This window comes from Triturus cristatus, chromosome 4_1, assembly GCF_964204655.1.
Source record: "Triturus cristatus chromosome 4_1, aTriCri1.1, whole genome shotgun sequence".
Classification (NCBI taxonomy): Eukaryota; Metazoa; Chordata; class Amphibia; order Caudata; family Salamandridae; genus Triturus; species Triturus cristatus.
This window is the reverse complement of record NC_140585.1, coordinates 483807116-483821080: the sequence shown is the minus strand read 5'-3', so window position 1 is coordinate 483821080 and position 13965 is coordinate 483807116. Positions and strand designations below refer to the sequence as shown.

General features: G+C 42.3%; 1 protein-coding gene across 16 annotated transcripts in view; it reads right to left on the bottom strand.

Moving 5' to 3' along the window:
* PLEKHA5 (pleckstrin homology domain containing A5) overlaps window positions 1-13965 on the bottom strand; it is a 1155627-nt gene that overhangs the window by 586126 nt on the left and 555536 nt on the right. The gene's annotated exons all lie outside the window — the stretch shown is intronic.

The window sequence follows — 13965 nt, the reverse complement described above, 5'->3', positions numbered from 1 at the left end:
TGGACAGCCAACGAGCATTGACTAAGTCAATAGGTCTTGCCTACGCGAGAGCTATTGGGCTTGGCAATGTGTTTTAACCATGCTGTACACCAGTGTGACTGCTGTTCAGCATAGCTAAACATTCATGGTGTGGGGTAGATAGGAGAGGGGTAGGTTGGGTAGGGTGGAATGGGGTAGATTGGAGTAGCATGGAGTGGGGTATATTGGGGTGGCATGGAGTGGGGTAGATTGGTATAGAATGGTGTAGATTGTGGTGTGGTATACTAGGCTACAGTCCGGAAGACTGGAGTGGGGTAGATTATAGTGGAGCAGATTGGGGTGGGATAGGTTGAGGTGGGGTAGACTGAATGGGGGTGGGGTAAATTGGAGTAGGGTGGATTGCGTGGAGTCGATTGAATGGAGTGAGGTAGATTTGGGTGGAGTGGGGTACACTGGAGTGGAGGAGGGAAGATAGGACTGGAGTGGGGTAGATTGGGATGGGGTTGTTTAGAGTGTGTTAGAGTGGTGTGCTGGTAAATTAGAGTGGAATGGGGTTGATTGAGGGGAGTAGGTTGGAGTGGAGTGGGATAGATTGGGTGAAGTGGATTGGGGTAGATTGGGTGAAGTGGATTGGGGTAGATTGGAGTGGATTGGAGTGGATTGGGGTAGATTGGAGTGGATTGGGGCAGACTGGAGTGGATTGGGGCAGACTGGAGTGGATTGGGGCAGATTGGAGTGGATTGGGGCAGATTGGAGTGGAGTAGATTGGGTTAAGGTAGGTTGGAGAGGAGTGAGGTAAAGTTGTGGAGGGGTGTAGAGTGGAAGGGCAAGACGTGTCGTACAGTGTCTTACAGTCAAGTATCATAGGGTGGACTGGCATGCCCTGGAGTGGCTTGGCACAGAGTGGGTGGGTATAGGGTTGAGTAGAGTGTTGTAGAATGAAGTTGTATAAAGTGTTGTAGGGGGGTAGATTAGGGTGGGGTAGTAGTGTGGAGTTTGCATGATGTGATGGAGAACTGTCATTACCGACAACACATTTCTAATTGAAATGACCATTACATTTGCACAGAGATAGTTTTACTGCGCACAAACAATGTGTGGAAATGTCATCACCTAGTGAACTGTTCTGTTTTGATTGTATTAAAATATTTGTTTCCACCACATCCCACTACATTTCACACTTGCTTCATTTCTGCTTTTCTCTTTGTGATTTATCAGCACAGTTCATTTTGGTTGTGTGCTAGAAAAAATAACATCCCACAGCCTGTCATAGTATGGGAACTCCGCAGGACGGATTGTCACATAAATTCTCTTACTTTGGAGTCAGCGAAAGAATTGTAAACACCAAGGGCCACATGTACTATCATTAGAGCTTCAGATTACCAAATAGCGAATTTTTGCGATTCACTATTTGGTAATTGCAAACACTAATGTACTAAAGTGTGTATTACATATTTTGTGATTCCTAGTGGGTTGCAAATAGACCTACAGCATAAATATTAATGAGGCAGGTCTCAGTTTGCGTCCCACTGGGAATCGCACAAATTACAGGGATGATAGCCTGCCGTGGTCAGCAGAACACCATGTCTGTTATTGCTTTTAAATAAAGCAACTTCTTTCTTTTTTAATGCTGCTCGTTTTCCTCTAAGCAAAACTGACTGCGTTTCAAACAAAAAAAAAACGTTTTCTTTCCATTTTTTAGGAGTAGGCAGTGGTCCGTGGGACCACTTCCTGCTCTTAAAAAATACTTTTTCAAACATTCTCAAAGGGGAATGGGAATGATTTACACAAACTTGAGGTTGGTGGCAAAATGTAAATGTTTTGTGACCGACCGCATTTCGGGCGCAAAAAATTTGTACATACCACTGTGAACCGGTATTTGGAAGGGACACCATAAACACGCCCCTTCCAAATACCGAATCTCAAAACAAATTGTGATTCATTAACGGGTTCATGAATCCCAATTTGTGTTTTGTACTTTTGTAAAAGCATTTTTGCAGTCAGAAACGGACCGATCGGACGTTTTCAACCGCAAAAATGCTTCGCAAATGGGGCCCAAAGTTCCCACGGAATACAAAGCCTGACGTTTGACCTCCGGCTTTTAATGCATAGCAAATGAAATAGTATAAGAACAAAAATCCAAAGGCCTGTTTACAGACAGCGAGTACTCAGAAGGATACAGAAAACAAGGATTGCTCATGTGAGGAATAAAGTCAAACTGGACAGCCTAAAATAAAAAAAAGCCAGTAAATAGTACGCAAGCAACTGTGAATTACAAACCACAAAGCCAATAGTAAGCAATGGGCGAAATGCATTTCCGTGGAAGCTTTCAGAATGGCCAGAAGAAGTTGTTAGCAAACCAGACAGCTGTGCTGTCTGGTAGGCTTCGACCTAAAAATGAGTACATCATTGCATCATTGAGCTGGGAATAAGAACACCTATTAAAGCATAAAGTGATTATTCGGTTTACCATGTCGCTATAAGTAATTTAATGGTTATTAGAAATTTACGCCCTAGACAACAGCCACTGTAGTGTTTTTTTTTATTATTTAGGCGTCAATGATTGCAAAAGTATATTCTATTGAAATAAAAATAAGGCTCTAAACAACGTTTTCACTAACGCTGTTCTACTTACAGTAAACATTCATCCAAAGTGAAAACACTGCTAAAATCAACAGCAGCCCAGAGGGGGCCCATATGACAGAGAAACAAAAGCAATAGAAACACCATCGTATTTATGAAGTCCTGCCTCTCCCTAATGAATACACGTCCTGTCATCCATAAAATGACCGTAAATCCTCATTTCGGGAAGATCCACCAACCACCAGGAACTCTTGTTAATCTAATATTGAGTCACCCGTCACTACTGTTTAAACTATGTACACAATAGGTTTACCAATCCAACCTAACCTAAACAGAGCGCAGGGGATAAGCCTTTAGGTTCCACTAGCGGCTCTGATTTATCAATCCTTGGCTGGAACGTTGCCGGCTTAAAACCAAGACTGTCTGACCCTCAATGGGTCCAGCTACTGGATGGTAAAGATATTGCTATGTTTCAAGAGACATGGGCTGTGGGGAACTTGCACTTAGAGGGCTACCATTGCTTCAGTGTAATTGCACCCAAGCCCGCTTTTGGTCGTGCAGTGGGAGGCCTTTTTATTGGAATCAGGATATTGGCAGGTGGTACTATTAAGGATCTGTCAGAAGGGAACCCAAACATTCAGGTTCTTGAATATAAGCGAAAGACTAAGATTTATTTAATCAATTTTTATAACAATGATTTTTATTCTGTACCGAATAGGAACTACACAGCACTTTCCAACACTCTACGACACCTTGAAACAAATATAGGTCTAGAAGAGGAGTCAGGGATTCTAATCGGGGGAGATTTTAACGCCAAAATTATGAAAAAGCACTGGCTTGAGGATAAAAATCATCTGGATCCAGCTGAACGAAGAGGCATTAAATTAGTTAACATGCTAAGTGAACATATTCTTAGCAATGTCATGGAAGCAAGCCAAACCCCTTGGATGGCTTGCGCCCCTACGTTCAGAGGCAGGGACTTCTGCTCAACTATTGATTTTATCTTTACATCCCCCTATCTAACAGACCGTGTAATAGATTCTAAAGTAGTAGAGACACTATTTGGAGATCATAATCCCCTTGCAATTATTTTACATTTAGGCCCCAGTCCGGTATTTGTTAATTTAAACTGTGCTAGAGATATTACACCATCTGGTGATGGTCTCCGTTTAAAATGGAGGGGAATTGACTGTGGAGCCATACTCGATAGTGTGAAAAATGATCCCTCTGAATTAATCAATTCCTGTTCATTATTTGACGGGGATTGCCATAGAATAATCACGGACTTTGGTAAACTGTGCTCGGTAATAAAAACCTCTTTGTCAGTTCAACTACCTACAAAAGGGAAAGACCCAAGGTGGTTTGACTCTGCTTGTTCTATAGCAAACAGGGAACTACGTAGGGCACTGATTAGCAAGCCAAGGAATCCAGTAGAGGTTCAGTCAGCCAGGAAACATTATAAATTAAAAATAGCAGAGAGGAAGGCTGCACTATTGATGGAACAATGGGAATTGTAGGTTGTAAGTGCGAATCAGAAGAGCAGTGGCCCATTTTGGTCTGCCGTTGGGAAAATGCGCGATTTGGGCAAACATTTATCCCCAATTAGCAGTAATATAATCAGCAGCACCTGGGAGGCCCATTTTTCCAAAATATATGCTGCCCCGATCGAGGATGTAACCATCCCAGATTTGGGACAGCTGCGCAACTTGCAGATCGATCTTTATGAGGTAGAAACAGCTATTAGAGAGAGTCTTGGCAACAAGGCCCCAGGCCCAGATGGACTCCCCATAGATGTCATAAAGCATAGTTTGGATCTATGGGCACCAATTCTCCTCAACGTTTTCAATAGCCTGTCAAAAGCGCCTATTCCTAAGACGTGGACCTCCAGTATCATAGTCCCAATTTACAAAAAGGGCGACAGATCAGACCCAGCTAACTACCGCCCAATCTCGCTCTTGGAAAATACCTTAAAAATACTTGGGCGAGTTATTTATAATAGGGTAGTAGAGTGGACTGAAGATTCAGACTTACTGGACCCGTGTCAGATGGGATTCAGGAGCGGGGTGGGCACGGTCGAGCAATGTTTGAATTTAAAACTAATAATTGACAAGTATAACGTTTCTCGATCGTCCCCCATTTACCTTGCTTTTATGGATCTCTCATCTGCTTTTGATTTAGTTAACAGAACCAAATTGTGGACTATGCTCCTTAACTATGGTCTGGATGAGGCCCTCGTACATTTCCTGGCTTACCTCCATACCGATCTTAAAGCACAAGTTAGGATTGGGATGGGCGGCGAGGTATCTGGAGCAATAAAGATTGGTAGGGGGGTTAGGCAGGGGTGCGTTCTAGCACCCCTGTTGTTTATTATCTATATTACTGGTATAGCAAAAGCCCTAAAACAAGTGACTAAAGATGTGCCAATCATTCAGGGGCATCCTTTGCCAGCCTTACTATACGCAGTCGATGCGGACCTTATGGCCCGCACTCCAAATGCCCTCCGTCTGCTTGTGGAAACTTTTGTCCACCACATGGAGGGCTTAGATCTGCGTGTAAATTAAAAAAAATCTTTTATCATGTCTTGTGGGCCAGGGAAACGGAAGCTCAATACCATACATATAGGGTCAGATAAATTAGACTCTGTAAATTCTTTTCCATATTTAGGGTTGGTTTTCGCTGCGAACGGCTCATGGAGCGGGCATTTTGCCCATGCCATGGGCAAGTTCTCGAAAGCCACCAATTCAATATTGAGCCTTTCACGCCCAAAGAAATTAGGCGCTACTAGAGCCATTTAAAATTTTTTTAGACTACAGTGCATTCCAGTAGCTACTTATGGGGCTGAGGTTTGGGGCTCAGGAAAAAGCCCCGGTATCCTGCGTGAAGAGAGTCGTTTCTGCAGGAAATTACTGGGCGCCCCAATCTCATCCTCTGAATTTATTTGCCATAAAGAGCTAAACCTCCCCTATGTCTGTGATTTCATTAGATCTAGACCAGTCCTATTCTGGTTGAGGATTCGGAGGAACAATTCAGCTACATTAACACAAGATATAATTAAAGACTGCCTCAAATATGATCACGGCCTATTAATTCCCTGGCTCGCTGGAGTCCAAAAAACATTGTGTGCCGTGAACAGAGGTGATCTTTTCTCCGACCCAGCCAGAATTGAACCTAAAGACAAGGCAGAGGTTAAACAAGCACTATATGCACTTTTTGATACAGAGAGAATGGAAAGGGAAATTCCAAAACCTACCATTGTTAGATATATGGAGAATGATTTGTGTAAGCAACCATTTCCACTTTACCTTACTCTCCCCATGTCTAATTGGGAAAGGTCCTTGTTATTCCGATTAAGGGCAGGTTCTGTGAAATTTTTATTGGTTTTTCCGCTGGGTTACCATCACTCAACAGTATATAACCCATGCCCGTGTGATGGTATTAGTACACAGAATGACTTGCACTTCCTATTCTTCTGCAAATTTTATTTAAAATATATTAACTGGTTTTTAACACCTTATTTTAGGAAACAAAGACCCCTTTCATTGGGGGAGTCTCGTTTAATGTTACTCTCCCTGGACACGGATGAACTAATTTTTCGCACTAGCACTTTCCAGAGACTTATAACACGTGTACGTAAAATGATGGAAAATCCCTGAATGATAGCTGTGTTGCTTTTTAATAACTTTGAAATTGTATTCTGAAATATTGTGATAATGAACTTTTTTTTTTTTTTATGTGTGCACTTTTATGGATTTTATGAAATTCGAATAAAGGTCTTTTGATTGATTGATACTGAATGCCTCAGCTGCATCAACCTGGTGAAAGACGCATCTCTGACATTAGAGCTGCACTGTAAGATTAACTGGTATTCCTAGGGAAGCTTCAACATCCCTGGTGCTTACATATTACTAATGCACTGCACTGCAGTTCCTTCTTTCTTGCTTGTTAGAGTGCCATGAGAAAGATCCAGGAAGGTCAACAAGCTGTTGCCAACATTCTGAGCTTTCTCCCAATGTGTGACAGCCTGCAGCACCAGATCAAAGATCACATCCTAGTCGCATCACCTCCAGAGTTCCAGAGGACCTCTTAATGGAAGTCTAGATAGCTTGCTCAGTATTTCATTGTATTCATTCTCCTGAGATCCCAGAAGATCTTTCATTATCTTCATATAACGGGGGTATGCTCAGTACACCCAGCTCCGGAACACACTGCACAAAGTTCAAAACCTCCTATAAAGGCATTCAACGCAACAATACGATTATTAGCTTTTCTGATTCCAGTCTGTCTCTAGACAATAATAGAAGGAGAATGAGATGGGATAATCTGAGAAAGTCACCAGATAAGGTAGCTGCACTCTATTCCTTAATTATCACCCCTTTGCTGATGATGGAAACGGCAGCCCAAACTTTTAGCGCTCCTGACACCACCACCCGAATTATGGCTGAACACTCGGATCTCACCGTCAGTCTAACTAATATCTTTAATCCTCTGATGCATACTAAGGGCAAAGGGTCTTCGAAATCCACCTGGTATAACAACGTTTGCCGAATGGCAAAGAGTGCCCTTATTGACGCCATAAAAACCAAAGATAGATTCTTGATAAAAACTAGGAGGGCTCTAGATAGGAATAGTATAAAGTCCGCTAAAGATGAGTGGGAGTCCGAAAGATGGGACGCGATTAGACAGGCACTTACTAATAGAGATATGAGGGAGTTTTGGTCCCTGGTTAGGACTGCGAGCTCCTCCGGGAGTTCGCCTATTGAGCCGAATATATCTGCAGAAGAATGGAAACTTCATTTCCAATCATTGTACTCCATCCAGGATGTTAAGGACCCCACAGAGGGCTCCCAGCTAATTGGCGTTGAGATCCCCCCTGAAGATGAGACTTGGTTCTCTCTGACTGAAGTGTTGAGTGCTATTGGGAACCTGCCTCTTGGAAAGGCCCCTGGACTAGATAAGATCCCCGGGGACTTATATCGGGAAGAACCCAATGTCTGGGGCACATATTTATGTGTAATATATAATGCCATATTAAGCGGTATGGAAATCCCGGACACCAGGCTAGGGGCCGACATTTTTCCAGTATATAAAAAGGGATCTCCTCTTATGCCCATAAATTATAGGCCAATAAGCCTGATTGATGTAACGCAAAAGTTGTTTGCCAGGATCATTCTAGATCGTCCCCAGATCTGGATGGAAGAGCATGAAACACAAGTGCATACCAGGCAGGCTTCCGAAAAAACATTTCCACCATTGACCAAATCTTAAGGCAGCAATTACTATACTGGAAGTCGGTGACGATAGAGGGTGGGAGCCTCTATCTGATCTTTGTTGACCTCAGATCAGTGTTCGATTTGGTACCTCGCCATAAACTTTGGGTAGTTTTGGAGGAACTGGGCATTCCACCTTATTTGCTCACCCTGATCAAGCGATTACATACTGGAAATTTCGTACAGGTTAGATATGGGAAGCACGGGGAATTGACTTCACGCTTCCCAGTGAATAGGGGTGAAAGGAAGGGTTGTGTTTTGGCCCCCACACTGTTTTGTCTTTAGATAAACGCTTTGGTGGAACAACTGAACCAAATCGCCAAAATTGATGCCCCAAAGCTTGCCCGTAACAAGGTACCAGAAATGATGTTTGCTGACGATACCTTGTTACTTTCTAAATCACTTATGGGCCTCCAAAGGACTCTTGACACCTTTTTTATATTTTGCAAAGACAGGGGGCTAGAGATTAAGACAGCAAAAACCAAGTATATGGTATCCTAGCAGAACTTCTCGTCCCAACCCCACCCTAAATGGCACCCAGCTGGAGAGGGTGGCAGTCTTTGACTACCTGGGTGTCACGTTAACGGAAACCTTTGGGCGGGGCCCGCACCAAGAAAAGGCAGGCCTGAGGCTAGCTCAGATGACTGGGGGCCTAGCAAAATTATATACAAACATAACATCAAGACAACTGGGCCCGTTAACAGAGAATTACAAAGTTCAAATTAGGAGCGCAATCATGTATGGGGCTGAACTCTGGGGACATCGCCCTGTAGGTGCACTGCTCAGAACTGAGAATAAGTTTATGAGACAACTCTTGGGCCTACCGCCAAGTACTCCTCTCATCCCCTTACGCATGGACCTTGGCCTTAGACCCATAAATGAGGAAATTGAGTTGCGTCACTTGACCTTATGGGCGACACCCGAACTACTAGTTTACCAGTCGGAACTCAAAGCGATCCTGGGGCTTCCAGGGGTGGGAAAAATATCTTGGCTGGCACATATCAAGACCTGTGCTTTGGACTGGGCCGGCCAAACTTATGGACCCACCCGGAGGAAGAGTCTCGGTCTATTTCACGCCTCGAGCTAGTTAAAGCTTACTTTTTAGATTGTGTGAACTTTATAGGAATGCTAAAAATGGTTGTTTAACTTCAGATTTTTTTTACTTTAAAGACCAATATTTATTTGAGACTTTTCTGAATGACGTCTATCCACTTGTGGCAAGGAAACTTTATGTCCAGTTTAGATGGGGCTGTCTGCCAGTTCATGCATTTACAAACAAATGGACCAAAGCCTCCCCATCTGCCTGTCCGGCCTGTGAGAATCAGGAAGAGTCCCTTACACATGTTTTCTTTTTTTGCCCAGGTTATATTGCAGCTAGAAGGTACTGGCTCCTACCAATATGCAGGATCTTGGGGTTCAGACAGACACAGGAGGCTCTTAGAGTCCTGCAAACTGGAGCGCACCCCCCCCCCCCCGATTGTTTTTGCAGTGTCCCACTTCCTTAACTCCATGTGGCTTAGGCGTCGCAAGTTCTTAAATTTCACTAGTGCAGTCTAAACGTACCTTTTCCGTCTTCCACAGCTTTGAACTTATTAAATATGAACTCATTGTTTAAATCCTTTTTAAATTTTAATAACTTTTTAACTTGTCATTAAGGTTGTAAAATGAACTTATCGGTTATATCCTGTGATGCTTAATTTTTTTTTTAATGTATTATATGCTTTTTTTATCTTCTGCTTTTATGGTCTGTAATGATCAAAATAAAGCTTCGAAATTGGATTGGTAAATCTATAAACTCTTCAAAATTTCACATTGATTCCATTTGATTGGCCCTCCAATTGATACACCTGAGTCTCTGCGCTCTCTATTGCCAGATACAGTGTCCAGACCCTTTCAGCCAGGCCACCTAATTTTCTTCCACTATTTTAAGCCACCTCAGTTTTAGCTAACTCTCAGTCCAGATCAAAGTAAAAACATTTATAGAATGTAGACATGTAGAAAGTGACGTAGAATCATAATTGGTCAAGGCAGGCCTAACTTCATTTCCATTCCTCTCTGTGGAGCAGGGACCATGCACCGATTGGTTCAACTTAATCAGTACCCGTCTGCTGCTATTGATGTGATTGAGGTACTATTTTGTTCTGTTTAACTTTTAGTTCTCTGTAAACAGAAGACAGTAACAGAAGAGATACTGTGTCCCACAGGCATATGACATTTTCCACAATGTGTCACCATCTCCGAAAGTTTTTGGGAAAATCCAGGGGTAGTGATCATGTGCTTTTTGTTGCACAGATGGTCCAGCTGCCAATGATGGTCCTCCGACTCCCTTCTCTCTCATAATTCTGTTGTATGTGCGTGTGTGTATTATCCTTAGAAGTTTCCACATCAGTGAAGTACCATGAGAATACTTTTTCCCTGTCCCACGTGATACTTTTTTGTGGCAGATGTTGCATACCACAATTTTAGCCACCAACATTTTTTTTCTCCAGATGGAATGAAAAAATTCTTCAGACATCTGCCTACTTCTTGGGAGTTGCAAAGTCTTTTTCCTCATCTTCATGGTGTTCAGCTTCTCTTCTCTCTTCTGAAGAAGACAATCTTTTGCAAAGTATGTAGTACTGCAGCAAGGCATTTTAAAAACAGTGGAACTCTGGTTTTCAATACTCTTTAAAGAGATGTGAAAGCCAAACGCCCGTTTTAGGGTGTGGTTTGCAGTCTGCATGGGTGGGGACTTACTGTATTCACTCAGAAGTTGCAGTTTGGCTGTATTCCTGGCATTGTGACAGATCCACTGTGCCTTCGTGGCGAATTTACTGAACTCGTAAAATAAATATGTAGGGCTCCAAATAATATTGTATGGATAGGTTTTCTTTGATTTAAATGCTAAAATTGAAGAACCTAAAATTAGAAGCTACTAACCTTCGCCTTTCTGATATCTTCTACACAATTTAGAAAAAGACGGTGAACTTGCAGGTCAAGAATATCTCACTAGAACAGGACAGGAACAGCCTAGGTCGATCCTCAAATACAGAGGCATTTGACAGTTCTTACACGGCCAGCAAAGCGCAGCCTTACTTACACACCAAGCTTTAGCAGCTCACACCCATTGGAAAATCTTATACAGGCAGCTCCTCGCCTTACCAATCATGGACTTCAACCCCTCTTGGGCAAGGCAAGGTAAGATCATGCAGGCTGTGTAACTATCGTAATTAACCTGTTGTGCTGCTACCCCAATGCTCGCCTGCGACAGACGCTGCTTGTTAGTTCTCCTCTTTTTGGCTCAAGAGGACTTGCACATACACAATAGCCTCAGACTTATGTTTCTCTAACGTTACCCCAGCAACTTCGGCGAAGCTGGGGAAATTTATAGACACCATCGCTCAGCACTTTACATATCACAAGCTGGCACCTCTGGGCCAGAGTTTCCCTGATACGAGCAGTGCCTCCCTAGAGGCCAAAAGAATGCTCCTTAGCTAAATTTTCAGTACATACCATCCTGGTCTAGAGACCTCGTTCTTTTGCAGTTTGCCCATGCGCTCTTCTCCAGCTTGCTTAAGTGACTTATTTTGACCCTGCACTAGCACTTTTATCAGTTGGACTACCCCCCCCCCCCCCGTTTCCCTGCCCGCATCACTGCAGGAAGGGAAACAGATCACAAGTTATCTCCCTGCGGGCTGGAGCATTTTTTAAGGCCCTGCACACTGGGAGCGGACTTGGGTTTGCTCCTGCTTTGCGAGAGATAGAAAAATACTCCTGCCATGTGGGAGCAAACACAGATTATCACTACCTGCGCCACTGCATGCAAGGAAACCACTTTTCCAGGGGGTGGGCTCCTAGGGGTCATTAATGGCTCGGACAACGGGTTGCGTGGCTCTTCTCCCTATTTCGCAAAATGTTGGGTTTGGGTTGGGCTCCCCAGTGGCTTCTGATGGCTTGTGGAGGGGGTTGCTTTAGTTAATTCCAGGTTGACTTGGATGGTATTTTACTTATCCAAAGCTGTAATACTGTGTCTGGAGAAGTAAAAGGCTTATCAATTTACAGCTCCTGCATGAATGACACTGTACTAATCCTATGCTTAAATATTTTGCTGTAGAAATGCCAAAATACTTTGTCACTTTCCAGCTCGGCATGGATAGCACTGGGTTAATCTTATGCTTAAAAACTTTGCTAGAAAACAGACATTTGAGGCAAGCATATTCAGTGTGTCACTGGTGTTAAGGGTGCTCTCTCTCTATACAGGAGCTTCTCTCGGCCTACACTTGGGTACTACCCAGAGCTCTCTGCTTCTTTCTGCATAATTTATGCTGCACTCTAAGCTTGAAAGGGTATTATTTTGATGTGTGTGTATATATATATATATATATATATATATATATAAGTTTTATATATTATGAACACGTCTTAAATGTATTGGATCACTTTACATGAGCACTATATTACATTACAAAAGGCCACATTAATTTTATTTAAAGCTGGAGTTGAAGCGATTTGCCCAGCATCGAAGGACACGCAGGCAATGCCGTGACTTGAACCTGGTTCCCTAGATACAAAGTCAACAGTTCTGCCTGTTAGGCTACATCCATATTTCTCAATTTAAATGTGAAAGTCATACCCAAGTGGTATGGTTGTAAGCACATTCTCTCTAGAAATGGCTTTGTGAAGATAAAAAAGCATCAGCACAAAAATACTGGAAGGTTCATCCGGAGTCCTGCTTGGGAATACTTGAAAGGGTTTGTTTTAAATCTGGATTTTGGTACACTGTTCGGCACCTTTTCACTGGTGTACACAATTTACCTAATCATTTGAATATTACCCACATATAGACCAGGATTTTTGAGACCCACCTAAAACATTATCTCCACCCACAATTTTTGGGAAACACTGTACTAAATGTGGATATTTATTTTAATGTAGGCTTGTAAAAATATAAGCCAGTTAATGGTTGCTGCCAATTGTGCACATGGAAAAAAGGCAGAAAATCAGGGAAGGCTTGCAGGAAGGACTGCATTTAGCCAACAATACATTACATAATCAATATATTGCATACTTTATGTGGGTGGCTGCAGATCATGGGCAGGGGCACTTATTTAGGAGATCAGTTTTTTTCCCACAATAGTTATTGACCCAGAATGAAAAAACGAGAAAGAAAAATGAAAAAAGGAGATCGACATTAAGAAAAAGTGACAAAAAGACAGTATAGATGAAAAAGTATTTGCAAGAGAACAATAAAGGGACAGGAAGCGCAAGGTGGTGGAAAGAGACATGGGGTACAAGGCAGCAGTGGTATACGGCAATGGGTTTCTAAAAAGAAAAAAAATAATTTTTTTTTGTTTAACAAATTAGGAGCTGTATGATAGACCATAACTCAATATGAAATCAAACCTCTTTAGCTAAATTAGAAAGTTTTACAAGACAAACAGTTGCAATGTAAATGGTTATGGCTTTTTTTCCAGGTAAGTGTGCTGCCACCACCCCCAAGCTAGCCTAGAATAAAAGTCCCATAACGAAGCAACATCTTCCACTACAGCAATATCAAAGCTGGGAGCAGGATATCTTTGATAAATAGACTACATTAACAGTGTTAACGTAGGGTATTATGAAAATAAGTGAGAAGATGAAATTTGTGTTTCAACTAGTGAAAGTTTCTGAAACAGGACTGGTATTTTTGTTGCATTTATAACTAATGAATGCAGAAGGGTGATTTGTGAAGAACACTGTGCTTTAATGACTGGCTAAGACAACTAAACAGCACGCACTTCGTAGATATAAAAGCCATAAATAAGTAGGTAAAATGTTGTTTTGGCAGCTAAGTAAATACACCAAAGAACACATTGGTTCTCTAACTGCATGTTGCATCCGGAGGCTAACTAAAGAACTACATGATGCCTCCATCACCAAAATCCAATGAGAACACAAATAGGAAAATGTAATCAAATTCAAAAGGTAATGACATTGATGTACAGCCCATCCAAGTAATAGTAAACAATATAAAACACCTGACAGCCAAAAGCAGAAATCGGCTGATGCAGCTCTCGGTGTACCCTACCTTTATTATTCTCTTTTGAATAAATTATAACATGGACTAACACAGTTTGCGATGTGACAATCACATTTTGCACACCGATTCATCTCCGGA